Genomic DNA, 18470 nt, shown 5'->3' with positions numbered 1-18470 from the left:
TATCCCAAAATCAACCATGCGCTTATCTAAGGATTGTTTAAATCTTCCTAATGTGGCTGAGTTGACTACTTTAGCAGGTAGGGCATTCCACGCCCTTACCACTCTCTGCATAAAGAACTTGCCTCTGACATCTGTCTTAAATCTATCACCCCTCAATTTGTACAGGTTGCAGGGGGACTTGGATAAACTGCAGAATTGGGCTGAGAGGTGGCAAATGGAGTTCAATGCAGCTAAATGTGAGGTGATTCACTTTGGGAAGCTAACGTCACCATCCTAAGAAAAAGTCTTTCATTGTCTCCCCTATCTAATCCTCTGATCATCTTATATATCTCTATCAAATCCCCTCTTAACCTTCTTCTTTCCAATGAGAACAGACCGAAGTCTCTCAGCCATTCCTCACAAGACCCTCCCTCCAGACCAGGCAACAACCTGGTAAATCTCCTCTGCTCCTTTCCAATGTTTCCCAAATCCTTCCTGAAATATGGGGACCAGAACTATACACAATATTCCAAGTGTGGCTGCACCAGCGTTTTGTATAGTTGCAGCATGATATTGCTGTTCCGGAACTCAATCCCTCTATGAATGAAACCTAACACACCGTATGCCTTCTTCACAGCACTGTCTCCCTGGGTGGCAACTTTCAGGGATTTACACACATGGACTCCAAGATCACTGCCTTCCTGTTATTCTTCCCAAAGTGAATCACCTCACATTCAGTTGCAATGAACTCCATTTGCCACCCCTCAGCCCAATTCTGCAGTTTATCCAAGTCCCCCTGCAACCTGTAACATTCTTCCAAACTGTCCAGTACTCCACCGACTTTCGTGTCGTCAGCAAATTTACTAATCCATCCACTTATGCCCGTGTCTAAGCCATTTATAAAAATGACAAACTGCAGTAGTCCCAAAACAGATCGTTGTGGCACACCACTAGTAACCGGACTCCAGGCTGAATATTTTCCATAAACCACCACTCGCTGCCTTCTTTCAGAAAGCCAGTTTGTAATCCAAACTACTAAGTCACTCTCGATCCCATAGCCTCTGCATTTACTCCAACAGCCTGCCATGTGAAACCTTATCAAAGGCTTTACTGAGGTTCATGTACACCACGTCAACTGTCCTTCCCTCATCTACATGCTTGGTCACCTTCTCAAAAAACGCAATGAGGTTTGTGAGACACGATCTGCTCTTGATGAAACCATGTTGACTATCTGAAAACAAATTGTTGCTTGCTGGATGATTATAAATCCTATCTCTAATATTCCTTTCCAAAAGCTTTCCTTCAACAGAAGTAAGGCTCACTGGTCTATAATTACCTTGGTCATCTCTGCTGCCCTTCTTGAACAAGGACACAACATTTGCAATCCTCCACTCTGGTACTAAACCTGTAGACAATGATGACTCAAATATCAAAGCCAAAGGCTCTGCTATCTCCTCCCTTGCTTCCCAGAGAATCCTTGGTTAAATCCCATCCGGCCCAGGGCACTTGTCTACTTTCACTCCTTCTAGAATTGATAACATCTGTGTGCAACTAACCTCGATCCTTTCGAGTCTAATATCTCGTACCTCATTCTTCTCCTCTACAATATTCTCCTTTTCCTGAGTGAAGACCGATGAGAGATATTCATTAACACCTCTCCAATCTCCACAGGGCCCACACTCAACTTCCTACTTCTGTCTTTGATTGGCCCTATTCCTACCCTAATCATCCTTTTATTCCTCACATACCTATAGAAAGCTTTAGGGTTCGCCTTTATGTGTTAAAGACTGCTCATGTCCTCTCTTTGCTCTTAACTCTCTCTTTAAATCCTTCCTAGCTGATCTGTAACTCTCCATCGCCTCATCTGAACCGTCTTGCCTCATCAACACATAAGCCTTCTCCTTCTTTGTAACATGAGATGCAATTTCTGTTGTAAACCACAGTTCCCTTACCTTATCACTTCCTTCCTGCCTGACAGGTGGTCGGGACATATAAAAGTATGGGGAATTGGCGATATACAAAATTAAGTATATGTCAATGGAAAACATCCTGTGTCAGAAGGGCTAGTAGCTGAAGGGCTACTGAGGGTGCACTTCGTAACTAACTTATGGCCAGACGTCCAGAAGAATATTCAAAAGCGAGAGGAATCGTTGTGGGAAGCTCAAAGTGTCTGTGAGACACAGTGTCTGTCTGTGTGTGTGTGTGAGAGAGAGAGAGAGAGCTGTACGGCAACTAGAAAGTTTAACCCTTTGTGATTTGGTTTGAATGCACGTTTGTTTGTTGGTGATTGAATGTTTGTGCTTTTTCCCTGGAGCTTGAGATCCGGGACTGTTTTGAATCTGATTTCTACTATGGAAATTTTAACATGATTTCTTTTCAGGTTAAGGATTTTACAGATTATGAAATAAAATGTTAACTCCTGTTCTTTTTACAGGTCATGACTGCCTTACTATCAGTTTCTAACTAACCTCTTTTATCCTTACATAAAAGTGATTTATGGAGAACAGTTGAAGTCTCAAAAAGCATATAGTTGGTCAGATTAATTGGACGAGTAAGGTGTCTAGTCAGGACCCTGAAGGGGGTGTGGAAGAAGGTGACACCGGACCTCGTTAAGATTAATTAAATTAGCAACAATGGGGGGCACGGAGAGTTGCCTGGGTAACGATCAATCTGTAAATAACGTTAAAGGGGAATATATTTCACCCGACAGTCCTTTGGGGAGAATGTTGGGAAATTGGGAACACAATTCCTGGACGCAGGGGAAAGACAAGGCGACAATGGTAAACTATTGTTGTTTTGTCTGGACTAGAGAAAGTATTGAGGCGCCTGGTATTTTTTGGCCCAAATATGGGTCCGATGAGGATTGGCTGTGTCAAGATCTTAATATATATGTCAATCGGAAAGAAGCGTACAGTCAAAAAGAGTCCGATTATGCGGCTTGTTGGATCGGGAGCGCGGGAATAAAATTATGTCCTATGAATAGCGAGGAATCAGGGAAAGAACAGAAAAAGAATGAATAAGGGAAGCCACAATGGGATCCCTTAATGTGTTTGCCGCCCCCATATACTACTCCCCGGAATGAGCCTACAGCTCCCGAAGTAGAACAGAGTCCAGACACAGAAATGGGAACGGACTCTGAACTAAAAGATGCAGAACCTGGGGGGGGGGGGGGGGGCCCAGAGTCACTCGAGCCACCACACGTAAAGGAGGGGCAGAGATAATGGAAAATGTAAAATTATGTCCCTTACGAGAGGTTCCGATTGGGGAAGGTACAATCGGATATGTAAACGCTCCCTTAACTAGCAGTGAAGTTAGGGTCTTTACAAAGGAAATGAAAAGTTTAATACAGGATCCGGTTGCACTAGCCGAACAATTAGAGCAATTCCTAGGGCCTAATTTATATACCTGGGGAGAACTGATGGCAATTTTAGGAACGTTATTTTCAGGGGAAGAACGAGGTATGATTAGGAGAGCGTCTTTATAGGAATGGGAAAAAAAGCACCCAGTTGGGGAAGAAGGGGCCCCAGCAGAACAGAAATTCCCAAATGTTGACGCTCATTGGGAAAATAATGACAGAGAAGATAGGGAGTCAATGCGGGATCTATGAGAAATGGGAGTATTAGGAATTAAAGAGGCGGCACGGTGGCACAGTGGTTAGCACTGCTGCCTCACAGCGCCAGAGACCCGGGTTCAATTCCCACGTGAGGCGACTGACTGTGTGGAGTTTGTACATTCTCCCCGTGTCTGCGTGGGTTTCCTCCGGGTGCTCCGGTTTCCTCCCACAGTCCAAAGATGTGCAGGTCAGGTGAATTGGCCATGCTAAATTGCCCGTAGTGTTAGGTAAGGGGTAGATATAGGGGTATGGGTGGGTTGCGCTTCGGTGGGGCGGTGTGGACTTGTTGGGCCGAAGGGCCTGTTCCACACTGTAAGTAATCTAATCTAAAGATCATAAAACTTTGTTAAGGCCTTTGAAGTACGACAAGAGAAGGATGAAACCACTTCTGCATTTCTAAAATGGCTCAAGGAGGCCACAAGGAAGTGTTTGGAAATGGATCCCGATAATCAGACAGCACAGGGACTCTTAAAGGTCCAGTTTGTAACTAAATCATGGGTGGACATACAAAAGAAATTACAGAAATTAGATGGATGGAGTGAAAGACAGATGGAAGAGCTGTTACGTGAGGCACAGAAAGTGTTTGTGAAAAGGGAAGACGAGAAGCAGAAAGCCAAAATGATGGTGGAGGCAGTAGAAGAAATAACAAAAAGGAGACTGGGATCAAGGGATAACAGGAAGGGGAGGGGAGGACACGAAAGACAAGGGTCAGATACCCGGGAAAGGAGGCAACAAACCAGAGATAACCACTTTGTTCTACCCCTCAGCTTCCACCCTAGCTCCCTTAAAGCCTGCCTTACATCACTATCCCGCTTTTTGGGGTTGGCACTGCTGCCTCACAGCGCCAGACCCCTGGGTTCAATTCCCCCCCCCCCACACGTCTGCGCGGATATCCTCCCACAGTCCAAAGACATGGGGTTTAGGGTGAATTGGCCAAGCAAAATTGCCCCGTAGTGTTAGGTGACGGGGAATGGGGCTGGGTGTTTTGCTCTTCAGTGGGTCGGTGTAGACTTGTTGGGCCGAAGGGCCTGTTTCCACACTGTAGGGAATCTGATCTAAAGTTCTAGAATTTATATATTGATGAACTGAAACCTGCAACCCCTTCTAAAAGATGAAGGACTCAGCAGCGGTCCAAGTTTGTTCCAAATATTGCATCGGTTGCATGACACTGTGATGTTTTGCTATTAATTCTGTGTCTTATGATCCTTCAGCACAGCGACACGCAGAAGGAGCAGCGCTACAGAAGCTAGTGCTTCCAAATACACCTGGGTGGGCGGGGTTTACAGAGGGGCGGGGTTACGATCTGCGTTCGGAAGGGGCGGGGCTTGCTTATCTCCTTGTCCGAGGAGGGGGCGGGACCAGGACCAGGCGACGTGGCCACCCTGAAGCGGGAACTGTGCCCGCAGTCAATTTCCTCCGCTGGAGCCTCGGCTGCAGCAACTAAGGTAAAGCTTTATCAATATTTCCTTTCACAGAGTTTGTATTTAATCACCAGTAATGGCTATGCAATATCATCAGAAAGTCCAAAAATGCAATTCATTTCAATCCATAACAGATAAACACTGAGAGTTAATTTTCTACGGGATTCAACAGCCTCAGCACTAAAATGGTCTCACAAGGGAACGGCTGTGAATGTTATCACTTGGGGGTCCTGTTCACACAGATTCACCGATGCTGAGGCAAACTGCCTTACAGCATCCTGTTATCACTTGGTGAGTCCAGGTGTCCCTATCCTTAAGTTCTCTCCTCTTTCTGAGCCTTCCTGCCTGTTTATTTTCTAGTGCATTAAATGTATTTAATAATTCAGCATTACATTTTAGTCTGAATGTTTAAAGACAAGTTTTAAGGCTATAGACTTTATCACCCAGATGCCCACACCCTCATGCCTCCCTTTGATTGCACCACGATCACTGAAAGAGAAGGCTAGTCCAAACAAATGCCCTTCAAGGTGGTCCAGCCATCAACATCCTGTAGAGCGGCACCACCATCTTCGCAGCTCATCTGGTCATATTTATCATCGCCATCGACACGTGTGGGTGAGCTATCGGATCGCAAAAGGAGCATCTTCTGGGGCAAATCTATATCACTAAGGGACCTCATAAGCCTAGCAATTAAATACCTAACAATACCAGTACTGACAAACAGCCATAGCTAAATTGATAAGCCACTTGTACCATCAACCCTATCTGCAGTTTCCCCAACTGGTCCATTCAGTCAAGGAATGCCTGGATCTCTTCTTGTATCTTAGTTAATATTGCCAGTCAGATCGGGAATGCCCATAGTGCATTTATCTTGGACAATGGTGCAGACCTCACCCTCCTGGGGGAGTATATAGTCTAAGGCATACCGATTCTGCACAGAGTAAAGACACAGGTCTGATAATCCCAGTTTACTCTGTTCCAGAGCCTCTTTCGTCTTATTTCCTCGAAAGGTCAGGCTGTCAAAGAGGGAATTGCGATTCTGTTGACTTGTCACCCCTGCCGATCCTTCCAACCTCAGGGGACTCTGGATTCCCCAGTCTATCGGGTGTCCTGTATTGTCACCCAGTCCCTTGGGATCCTTCCAGTTGGAGCAAGGTTGGCTGAGACCGACCGCTGCATCCTCCTCAGATGGAGGTTCCATCGACTTGTCCACTGGCCAGGACAAGGTACTGTTGTGGGAACAAGGGCTCCAATAGTGACCTTATGAGGGACATCTTTGCCATCCAGGACAAGGAAATTGGTAGCTTTACCTTAGCTGAAGAAATAATAGTCTGGTTTGGTGTATATTAGGGAGAGTTTGTCAAAATCGGTTACTGAAATGTTACAGCAGGGGGTCTGGACAGCTCGACAGGAGTAAAGGGTCAACGTTTTGCAAGAGGAGTTGCTTGAGAGCTGTAAAAAATGGGCCAAGTGACTTGAGCACTCGCACTGACTGGGAGACAATGGTCCTCAGAATGCTGTTCCCATTGGGCTCTCCCTTAGCTCTATTGTACATGGTCTTGGTGACAGTATCAGGTTCTGAAAAGAGAAAACGGGGTTGATCATTTTTATCCTCACTTGGCTTGCGTCTGCAGGTAAAATCAAAAAAGCATGGTAACGACATGGTAACTCTCACTGATTTCTACTGTCCAGATGGACCATCTGGTCTTTCTGATGTAAGAGTCCATTGCAATAATCAATCTTCGTCACGTTCCACACGTCAAAGGCGTCTGGTCCGGTGCACTGGACAACATCATCTCAGCATGGGTGGTGGATAATCTCTGATCATTCCTGGTCGCATCCATACTTAGTGGCTTTCTCCATCAGGATGTTGTACGTGATCAGAAAGGTGAGGAGAGAGGCGATCCCCCACAAGTCCCTCCTCTTGGTTCAAGTATCTGTAATAAGATTAACATTAGAACAACAGCAAGATTCAAAAACCCAACTCGACAAGGTCCACTCCTTTTGTTGGGATTCCAGGATTCTCTCCTCCTCTTCCCCCCTTTTGATTGGTGCGGTCAATCAATTGACAATGGTGCAGTTGGACCCAAGCTGAGTGCCCAGCGACTGTGACCGCCATAGGGGTGGGAGGTAAAACCTGGAAGGGGCCATCCCAACGAGGTTGGAGACCTTTGCCAGTCCAGTTCTCGACGAGCACCAATGAACCAGGCTCTACCCGTGACAAGGCTGAAAGGGAGGGAACATCACTGTAGGCCGCATGCTCCTGGGAGTGAAAGGCACGCATAACACGAGTTAGAGCAAGAACATAACCAATCATTGCTTCGGTCATGTGGTGGAAGTGGACTCAGAAGGGAGTCGAATCGTTCCAAGGGGTACGGAGGCGGTGATTAGAGAGACTGTCAGCTGGAGACAGTCGTGTCTTGCTCGCAGACATGGATCGCATCTGGAATAAGGCCACAGGGATTAGCATAACCAGGAGAGGCCAGACTCTGTCATCAATTTGGCAAGTTTAGTCTTGAGTCTGGTTAAAACATTGAATAAGGCCGGCCGCCTGAGGATGATAAGCACCATGCAGTTGCAGACAAGTACAAAGCTGGGAACAGAGTTCTCCGTTAATATTACCTACAAAGTGTGGTCCATTGTCCGAGCTAATGCACGCAGGTAAACTGAAGCGGGGAATTATTTCCTTAAAGAAAATCTTCACCACAGTCTCAGCAGTAGCGTTAGGAGGAGGGTAGGCTTCAATCCACTCAGAAAAGACAACAATAAGCAAAACATATTTATAGCAACTCAACTCATTTCTCCAACTCAATGAAGTCTAGTTGAAGTGTCTCCAAGGGACCCTCCAGCAAGGGAGTTCTCGTAGAGATACTTGAACTAAGAGGTGGGGGATCGCCTACCCATGGACCTGTTTGATCACGTACAACATCCTGATCGGGAAAGCCACTGACTGAGTATCGATGCGATCTGGAACGATCTCAGATTATCCTGATGTCATCTGGTGCACCAGATCAGACGCTTTCAACGTGGAGTCGGTTGAGCGATGGCGTGAGCTGCCAGAGGAAGTGGTAGGTGCTGGTACGATAACTGGCCAGGACAAGGTACTGTTGTGGGAACAAGGGCTCCGATAGTGACCTTATGAGGGACATCTTTGCCATCAAGGACAAGGAAATTGGTAGTATTACCTTAGCTGAAGAAATAATAGTCTGGTTTGGTGTATATTAGCGAGAGTTTGTCAAAATCGGTTACTGAAATGTTACAGGAGGGGGGTCTGGTCAGGTCTACATAAGTAAAGGGTCGACGTTTTGCAAGAGGAGTTGCTTGAGCTCTGTAAAAAATGGGCCAAGTGACTTGAGCACTCGCACTGTATGGGAGACAATGGTCCTCAGAATGCTGTTCCCATTGGGCTCTCCCTTAGCTCTATTGTACATGGTTTTGGTGACAGTATCAGATTCTGAAAAGAGAAAAGGCCTATAAATGCGAAAGGGAAGGGTTCAGTTCCAGGTCCATGTGCCGCATAAGGTCTGCTGTACCCCAGCCAGTGTTTCACCAGCTGTTTGTATACACAGACCGGAGATATTTGAAAGTGATATTTCTCTTCGCAGGGTCGGCAGTAGAAATTCTGATGAATAGATTAGAATCGGGGACTGGGGACGGGGCAAGCAAGTCATGTCCTGATAGAGAGGAATAACATACTACTGCCTCTGGGGTGAAGAGCGTTCTGTGGGCCTGTATAAATAAGTTGTTTGTGGATTGAGGAGTTTCCCCTACCAGGATGTTGCCAGGACTGGAAGGGTTTGAGTTATAAGGAGGGGCTGGGACTTTATTCACTGGAGCACAGGAGGTTGGGAGGTGACATGATTGAGATTGATAAAATCATGAGGAGTGGAGGTAAGGTGAATAGCAAAGGGCTCTTCCTTAGCGTCGGGTCGCTCAAGACTAGGGGGCATATTTCTTTAAAGTGACAGGAGAGAGATTTAAAAGGAACCCGAGGGGCAACGTTTTGACAGAGGACGGTTTACACGTGGAATGAACTTGCTGAGGATGTGGTCAATGCAGGTACGTTTACAAAGTCTAAACGACATTTGGATGGGTATATGAATAGAAAGGTTGAGAGGGATATGGGCCAAATGCAGGTAAGTGGGACTAGTTTAGTTTGGGAACCCTGGACGCCATGGATGAGTTGGATCGAAGGGTCTATTTTTGTGCTGTCTACCTCTCTGAACCAGAAGTGATCTTACTGAAACCAGTAGAATTCTGAAAGGGGCTTGACAGGATTGATGCAGATAAAATGCTCCTTTGTGGTGGGAGTCATAGAATCCCAACAATGCGGAAACAGGCCATTCAGCCCATCTATTCCACACTGGCCCACTGAAGAGCATCCCACACATACCCACCCCCTTACTCCATATTTCTCATGGCCAATCCACCCTAAGTTTCACAGCCCTGGTCACTATGGGTAATTTAGCACAGCCTATCCACTCTAACCTCTACACCCTAATCTGTAAATTACCTTCTCAAAAATGTAATTTAAATGTAGAGTTTTTCTCTAAGAAAAATGTGAGTCTGACTCAACATTCAGGCGCAGACAGAATTCACACATTGTTAGAAAAGCTCTGCATTTGAATGACATTCTTGAGAAGGTAACAAAAAACAAGTTCTGGGATTAACAAACCAAAGAGCAGAAACCTATTCTAAAAGATGAAGGATTTAATCTAAAATTGTTTGATGTGTCACATTTCCATGACGCTAGACTCCTTTGGATATAAATTGTGATTATGATCTCATTCTCCACAACCACATGAAGGAGCGGCGCTCCGAAAGCCAGTGCTTCCAAACAAACCTGCTGGATTATAACCTGGTGTTGTGTGATGTTTACTTTGTCCGTGGGAAACACATGAGTTGTAGGACTGGGAACAGTTCTTATTTTGTGATCTATTCCAAGTGCAATTTCTCCTCTGTGCAGGCACGGGTGAACAGTTTGGCTTTTGTGCTTTGTGCGAGATCAGGCTAGCAGCTTTTAAATCCTTATGTGAAGCAACAGAAGGAAACTGTCAATCAGCAATTGTATTCTGAGAGTGGTACTTCCAGCTCTGGTAATCCTGTTGCATCAACAGAGAGAGGGTGAGGTTGTCACATCTCAAGAGCAGACAGAAAAGTTATTTCGCTTGTTGAGTCAGTTCCTCACTCAGATGAGATTGGATGTTGCTTTTAATGGATCATAATTAAATGCTACAATGGAACACCTTAAATTCAAGGAATTTTGAAAGGGCAAACGAACAGTAACTTTGAACAGAGATGTTCTTCCATTTCTAACCTTGGTTGAGCCATGTGAAGCCTTTTTACTGATAGCTCCACAATCATGTTCCTGCTGGATTTTTTTCAAGACAAAATTTCTGGTGGGAGAAATTCTGCATCCTGGGAAGGCGGGGAAATGAGAAAAAAAGCTGTTAAAAGCATTTGAACTGTGGGCCCACGAGCTCTCGTGGGAGCAGTACATTTGCCAAAAACATTTCGGAGGAATTCTGTGTAACTGTTGGACCGAAAATAGTTTCCCCACTGAATGTTAAACAGGTATTGAGAACGTTGCGCATAAGAGTGTGTTCCTGAGAACCAAAGGAGGATTGAATTTGCCAACGTGAACCACACTTTACAGAGAGAGGAATTTTCTCCAGATGGAATAGGTTGATGGAAGTCAACAATTGTCAGATTATTTCATGAAAATAACAGCTGGTATGGGGATCCCAGAAGAGGGGCATCTATAATGAGCACATAGAAACAAACCCTTCAGTCCAGGCCAACCAGATATCCTAAATTAAGATATCCTAAATTAATCTAGTGACTCATTTGCCAACATTTGGCCCATATCCCTCTGAATTCTTCCTATTCATGTCCCTATCCAGATGCATTTTTTCCTTTGGAGAATACTTGGATGAGAGCCAAGATATGCAATATATCAATGTATAATAATGAAGCAGCTCATTTATTCTGAAATCATTTCAATTAGTTGGTCAATTGACAAATAATAGCTGCATAACTGTTGTCAATATTGATACTCAGGAAAGCTATTTTGTTTCGTATATTTCCTTTGTAAAGATCTTATCCAAATTATAAAATGAATGTATTTTCATATGAAATAAAATTTGCAGTGTTTTATTAAATGGTTGAAAGTAACTTTTGCACTTAATTGCTCCGTTTGGGATTAAACATTGTGACTTAGATAAAAGTGATCTTTCATAATTTATGGTGAGTCTATTAACAAACGAATGTTGCCATTTGCTCTCAAGTTCGCTCAGATTAAATTTGAAATTCTTGAATGAGTTGAATAAGGGGTAAAAAGTAAATATTTATTGCCCTTTTCTGAAATTCTCTGCACTGCCATTGTATTTGGTTAAACAAAATATGTATCTCTCTTCATAACTTTGATATCACCACAAATCCTAGGAACCCCATCCAGAACAAACATATAAATACAAAGTAGGAGACAACAGCTTCGCTTCACTTGGAGGTCACCACTGATGATGTTACCTCGCCAGGTAATGAAACATCTAGATATCAAACCTACAGCTCAGCGAGCAAACCTGCACCCTAAACATTCTACTTTGCTGAAAGACTGCACAATCTACAGGCAGTCAATACATGTAATATATTGTCAATTCCACTTTGAAAATAGATAATGGGCCCACTACTTTTTGGATGTGAGCATAAGTGGGAGAGTAAGTAAGTTTGCTGATGACACCAAAATTGGAGGTGTAGTGGACAGCGAAGGAGGTTACCTCAGATTACAATGGGATCTTGATCAGATGGGCCAATGGACTGAGAAGTGGCAAATGGAGTTTAATTTAGATAAATGTGAGGTGCTGCATTTTGGGAAAGCAAATCTTAGCAGGACTTATACACTTAATGGTAAGGTCCTAGGGGGTGTTGCTGAACAAAGAGACCTTGGAGTGCAAGTTCATAGCTCCTTGAAAGTGGAGTCGCAGGTTGATAGGATAGTGAAGATGGTGTTTTGTATGCTTTCCTTTATTTGGTCAGAATATTGAGTACAGGAGTTGGGAGGTCATATTACTGCTGTACAGTTGGAATATTGCGTGCAATTCTGGTTTCCTTCCTATCAGAAAGGAATTTGTGAAACTTAAGGGTTCAGAAAAGATTTACAAGGAAGTTGCCAAGACTGGAAGATTTGAGCGAAAGGGAGAGACAGACAGGCTGGGGCTGTTTTCCCTGGAGCGTCAGAGGCTGAGGGGTGACCTTATAGAAGTTTATGAAATCATGAGGGGCATGGATAGGATAGATAGACAAAGTCTTTTCCCTGAGGTGGAAGAGTCCAGAACTAGAGGGCATAGGTTTACAGTGAGAGGGGAAAGATATGAAAGAGACCTAAGAGGCAACCTTTTCATTTGGAGGGTGGTACGTGTATGGAATGAGCTGCCAGAGGAAGTGGTGGAGGCTGGTACAATTACAACACTTAAAAAGCAACTGGAGGGATATGGGCCCCATGCTGGCAGGCGGGACGAGATTGGGTTGGGATATCATGCATAGGGATGTGCAGGTTAGGTGCATTAGTCCCGGGTAAATGTTGAGCAATAGGGGCAGGGGAATTGCGTGGGTGGGTTACCCTTCGGAGGATCAGTGTGTTGTCTTTGGGCCGAGTGGCCTGCTGCCACACTATTTGGAGTCTCTGAAGGGGAAGGGATTTTTGTAAACTGTGCAAGGCAATGCAGGCGTAGTGCGGGGGCCTGCTGTTGGCCTTGCCCCGCCCCTTGCTCCTCCCCCTGTTGTTGAGCTGTCTAACAAACATCTACTCTTTCTCTGCCTTTTTGCTGGGGGCAACTGAAGCTGTAACAATGTTGGGACACAATAAAGGTTACCTGAACATTTTGCCAGACTCAGACTCTCATTGAAAGCTTAGAGCTCCAAGCGGTTTTTGTTTTAAAGCTGCTCATTTCTTGCAGCCTTCTGCATTAAGTTTCCAATGTTGTATATCAGATGAAGCAGTGACTGAGTAGCTGGTTTTGTTAGAAGTTTACATTTTTCGGGAGTGCAGGCACTGCATTGTTTCAGCGGCAGTTTACTGGCAGCACTGGGAAGTGTGGGCTGTGTTCATTAGAAAGGAGGTGGAGGTGCTGCTGTTGGACTAGGTGGGACATGGTTTAAAAATCACAACACCGGGTTATAGTCCAACAGGTTTATTTGGAAGCACTAGCTTTCGGAGCGCTGCTCCTTCATCGGGTAGCTGTGGAGCAGGATCATAAGACACAGAGTTAAGAGCAAAAGGTCACAGTGTCATGCAACTGATATGATATATTGACAAATGTAGATTGCTGTTAAGTCTTTCATCTTTTAGAATGGGTTGCAGGTTTTATTTCACTAATGTGTACATCACAGTACTACTATTAAGTCATATTCTCAAGATCACTTAAGGTTTTTTTTTGGAAACTGGTGACATCTCAGCCCAGACAATGCATGAAAGGTGTGTCAGTATCCCAATCTTAAATCAGACTGGTACTATTTCCAAACTAGGAATTTATAAAATATTACATGGATTGACTACCTGCATGTTGTGTGCTTTTTGTGCAAAGTTGAATATATCTGTAAATCTAATTCTGCAAATGCACCCCATCGTTATGCGTGTGTGTGTGTGTGTGTGTGTGTGTGCGCGCGCGCGAGAGAGTATGTGTGCACATGCTTTGTAAAGGGAGTGTGATGGAGGAGAAGCCTGTAAGAGGGTGTGTGTACATCTGAGAGAGAGCGTGTTATGAGAGAGGTATAGATAAAAGTGAGGGATTGCATTTTCCTAAAATAAGGGCAGGACTTGTACAGAGGGATATGGGGGGGGGGGGGGGGGGGGGGCGTTCAGGTACATACTTCATTGAAAGTTGCATCACTGGTCGGAAGGGTGCTTCAGAAGGCATTCAGCACACTTACCTTATTTGTCCACACCATTGAATAAAGGAGTTGGGACATCATTTAGAAGTTGTACAGGATGTTGGTGAAGCCACTTGTAGAGTACTGAGAACGTTTCTGATGGCCCTGTAATAGGAAGAATACTATTACAGAGGGTTCAGTAAAGATTCACCAGGATATTACCAAGACTGGAGGGTTTGAGTTATAAGGAGAGGCTGAGAATCTCTTCACTGGAGCACAGGAGGTTGAGGGGTGACCTCATTGAGATTGATATAATCATGAGGATTTAGGTAACATGAACATCAAAAATAGTGAGGAGCCTGCACGGTGATGTCAAGTGACTGGGGGGGGGTAGAAATTGTGGCAGTTGGACACTTTAAATACATCAGGAACAGCATCTCCATACAGCATATTGTGCATGTCAGGTGAGATGCCAGAAGACTAGAGGTTGGCTAACATGGTACCACTGTTTAAGAAGGGTGGTAAGGACAAGCCAGGGAACTATAGACCAGTGAGGCTGACGTCAGTGGTGGGCACATTGTTGGAGGGAATCCTGAGGGAGAGGATGTACTTGTATTTGAAAAGACAAGGACTGATTAGGGATAGTCAACATGGTTGTGTGTGGGAAATCATGTCTCACAAACTTGATTGAGATTTTTGAGGAAGTTACAAAGAGGATTGAGGAAGGCAGAGCAGTCATGTGATCTATATGGATTTCAATAAGGCGTTTGACAAGGTTCCCCATGGGAAACTGATTAGCAAGGTTAGATCTCAAGGAATACAGAGAGAACTAGCCATTTGGATACAGAACTTGCTCAAAGGTAGAAGACAGAGGGTGGTGGTGGAGGGTTGTTTTTCAGACTGGAGGCCTGTGACCAGTGGAGTGCCACAAGGATCGCTGCTCGGTCCTCTACTTTTTGTCACTTATATAAATGATTTGGATGCGAGCATAAGAGGTACAGTTCGAGGGAGAGGCTGAACAGGCTGGGGCTGTTTTCCCTGGAGTGTCAGAGGCTGAGGGGTGACCTTATAAAGATTTTAAAAATCATGAGCGGCATAGACAAGATAAATAGACAAAGTTTTTTCCCTTGGGTTGGGGAGTCCAGAACTAGAGGGCATAGATTTCGGGTGAGGGGGGGAAAAGATGTAAAAGAGACCTACGGGGCAATTTTTTCACACAGAGCGTAGTACGTGTATGCAATGAGCTGCCAGAGGGAGTGGTGGAGGCTGGTACGAATGCAACATTTAAGAGACATTTGAATGGGTATATGAATGGGAAAGGTTTGGAAGGATGTGGGCCAGGTGTTGAGGAGCGGGACTAGATTGGGTTGGGATATCTGGTCGGCATGGACGGGTTGGACCGAAGGGTCTGTTTCCATGCTGTACACTTCTCATTCTATGCTGGTTCAGCAAAAGCCGCGCATGCTCTGTCTGCAGAAACAGTGCAAACCCTTCTTCAAATGGACCAATGAGAAGCCAGACAAGGAGCCTGGTCCTCCTGCCAATCAGAGCTCCCCAATTGTCTGAATGCGGAAGATGGACCATCAGGTTCTTAAGCTGCTGCTCCTCTCCAAATGAAGATTGAGCTTCACCTCAGACTGCAACTTCCTTCCTCTATCCGCCATCTGTGAGTACGGCACTGTCTTTACCATTTCATTTTTTCATTCTGGGGTTAAATTGTTGACTTGCAGCAACTGAAAAGAAAGCGAGTGAATCTAGGGAAGGGACAGAGTCGGGAAATGTTGGTCCAGGTCTGTGTCTCAATTGGCAAACGCACGGCAAGTGCAGTCCCACAGTGTGAAGTTATAGCCTCGGTTATGAAAAAATAACTGCTGAAAGGAGGTACGTTGTTTAAATGGTGACATATTGGGATGTGGAGAAAGTGAGGACTTCAGATCCTGGAGATGAGTGTCGAAAAGTGTGGCACTGGAAAAGCACAGGAGGTCAGACAGCATCCGAGGAGCAGGAGAATCGACGTTTCAGGCACGAGCCCTTCCTCAGGAATGATGTGTGGATGTAAAACGTGGCCTCAGCGTCCTTCCACACCAGTCACTGCCAGTTGTCAGACGGATGCAGCAAGCAATCAGCAAGGCAAGAGGTATATTAGCAAGAGGAATTGATTTCAGAAGTCGGGATGTCTTCCTGCAGTTAGGGAGTCATTGAATATATTCAAGGCTGAGTTCATCTGATTTTAGAACAACCATGAAGTAGATGTTCATGGGGGAAGGCAAGTAAAATGGTTTCAAGACCAGTACAGAATAGTTAGTCAGACAGCACAGAAACAGACCCTTCAGCCCAACTAGTCCATGCTGACTATATTCACAAACTAAACTAGTCCCACCTGCCTGTCTTTGGCCAATATCCCCCTGAACCTTTCCTGTTCATGTACTAATCCAAATGTCTTTTAAACATTGTTCCTCAACCTGCATCCACCATTTCCTCTGGACATTCATTCCACACAAACCACTGTTTAAAAAAAAGGTGCTCCTCATGTGTTTTTTAAATCTTTCTCCTCTCACCTTAATTTACTCCCTAATCTTGAAACGACACATGCTGTTCACCTTATCTTTGCCCCTCATGGTTTTGTAAACCTCTATAAAGAGAACAAAGAACCTTACAGCACAGGAACAGGCCCTTCAGCCCTCCAAGGCTATGCTGATCGAGATACTCTATCTAAACCTGCCGCCCATTTTCTAAGGATCTGTATCCCTCTGCTCCTTGCCCATTCATGTCTGTGTCTAGATACATCTTAAATGATGCTATCGATCCCAACCCTACTGCCTCCGCTGGCGATGCATTCGAGGCACCCACCACCCTCAGTGTAAAGAACTTTCCAAGTACATCTCCCTCAAACCTTTCCCCTCTCACTTTGAACTCGTGACCCTGAGTAATTAAGTCTTCCCCTCTGGGAAAATAATTCTTCCTATCCACCCCCAGTCTACACCGCTCATGGTTTTTCGGCCTCAATCAGGAAGCCCCCCCCCCGAACCTCCTTATTTCCAATGAAAATAATCCTAATCTACTCAACCTCTCCTCATAGCTCGCGCTCTCCATAACAGGCAACATCCTGGTGAACCTCCTCTGCACCCTCTACAAACATATCCACATCCTTTTGGAAATCTGGCATCCCGGAATTGTACTCAGTATTCCAAATGCGGCCGAACCAAAATCTTATATAACTTTAACATGACCTGCCAGCTCTTTTACTCAATCCGTCCGATGATGGAACGCGCGTTGTATGCTGCCTTGACCACTCGACTGACAGTCCCCTTCACTATCTGATATTCCATCAATCTGAATGCCCATCTGCAAACTTGCTAATGAGGCACCCGATACCTTCACCTTTCAACCTCCTGTGCTCCAGTGAAAAAAGTCCCAGCCGACCCACAAGTTCTGTCTGGGTCCCAATGTCGAGTCAGCCTGACATTTTTGATAGAAAAGCTCTGCATTTAAATTACGTTCTTGAGAAAGTTACTGAAAACAGGTTCTGGGATTAACATACCAAAGAACAGAACTCCATTCTAAAAGATGGAAGATTCAATCTAAATTGTTTCATGTATCACATCTCCATGAACTGGACTCCGTTGGCTATAAATAGTCTAATCATGATCTTATTCTCCACAACCACCTGAAGCAGCAGCAGCAGCACTTCAGAGCGCCAGAGATCCAGGTTCAATTCCCACCTCGGGCAACTGTCAATTTGGAGTTGTACATTCTCCCAGTGTCTGCGTGGGTTTCCTCCCACAGTCCAAAGATGTGCAGGTTAGGTGAAGTGGCCACGCTAATTTGCGTGTAGTATTAGGTGAAGGGGTAAATGTTGGGGAATGGGTCTGGGTGGGTTGCTCTTCGAAGGGTTGGTTTGGGCTGAAGGGCTTGTTTCCACACTAAGTAATAAAATCTAAAATAAATCTAATCACTCCGAAAGCTAGGGCTTCCAAACAAACCACGTTATGGCAGCAGTGGGAGGTGTGGATTATATTCACTAAAAACAGTTAAGCAGTTAGATAACACGTTCGAGTGGGAAGTGTGTATAACATGATCGCACAACTCCTATACTCAATACTATGAGCAATGAGGAAAGCAAACCAAATGCTGCCTTCACTACTCTGTCCACCTGAGACTCCAGCACTCCAAGGTCTCTTTATTCTGCAACACTCCCCTTAACTGTGTCAGTCCTGCCTGGATTGCTTGACCAAAATGCAAACCTCTGATTTCTCCAAATTAAACTCCAACTGACACTCCTCGGCTCATCAACCGATCCCATAAATTCTAACTTATAGTGAACTCTTTCCTCTCTTATTCCTTGGAAGCTGAAAATCTCCATCCCACAATCACTACCTCCATTTTCACTCGTTGGACTGAAGGGGCTGTTTCGGTGCTGCATTGCTCTGTAACTCGGTCCTACATTAGTCTTAAAACCATTTTCTTGCCTTCCCCATAAACATTCACATAAAAATCAGATGAACTCAGCCTTGAATATATTCAATGACCCCCTAACTGCAGGAAGACATCCCCACTTCTGAACTTAATTCCTCTTGCTAATACACCAC

At 44.9% G+C, this 18470-nt stretch overlaps 1 protein-coding gene across 3 annotated transcripts in view; it reads left to right on the top strand.

Moving 5' to 3' along the window:
- LOC148145003 (endogenous retrovirus group 3 member 1 Env polyprotein-like) overlaps positions 1–18470 on the top strand; it is a 467418-nt gene that overhangs the window by 212327 nt on the left and 236621 nt on the right. The gene's annotated exons all lie outside the window — the stretch shown is intronic.

This window comes from Chiloscyllium plagiosum, unplaced genomic scaffold (assembly GCF_037043375.1).
Source record: "Chiloscyllium plagiosum isolate Xiang-an unplaced genomic scaffold, Cpla_swu_hap1 HiC_scaffold_27, whole genome shotgun sequence".
Lineage (NCBI taxonomy): Eukaryota > Metazoa > Chordata > Chondrichthyes > Orectolobiformes > Hemiscylliidae > Chiloscyllium > Chiloscyllium plagiosum.
Note: the sequence above shows the minus strand (reverse complement) of the source record. Positions and strands in the feature narration are given on the sequence as shown.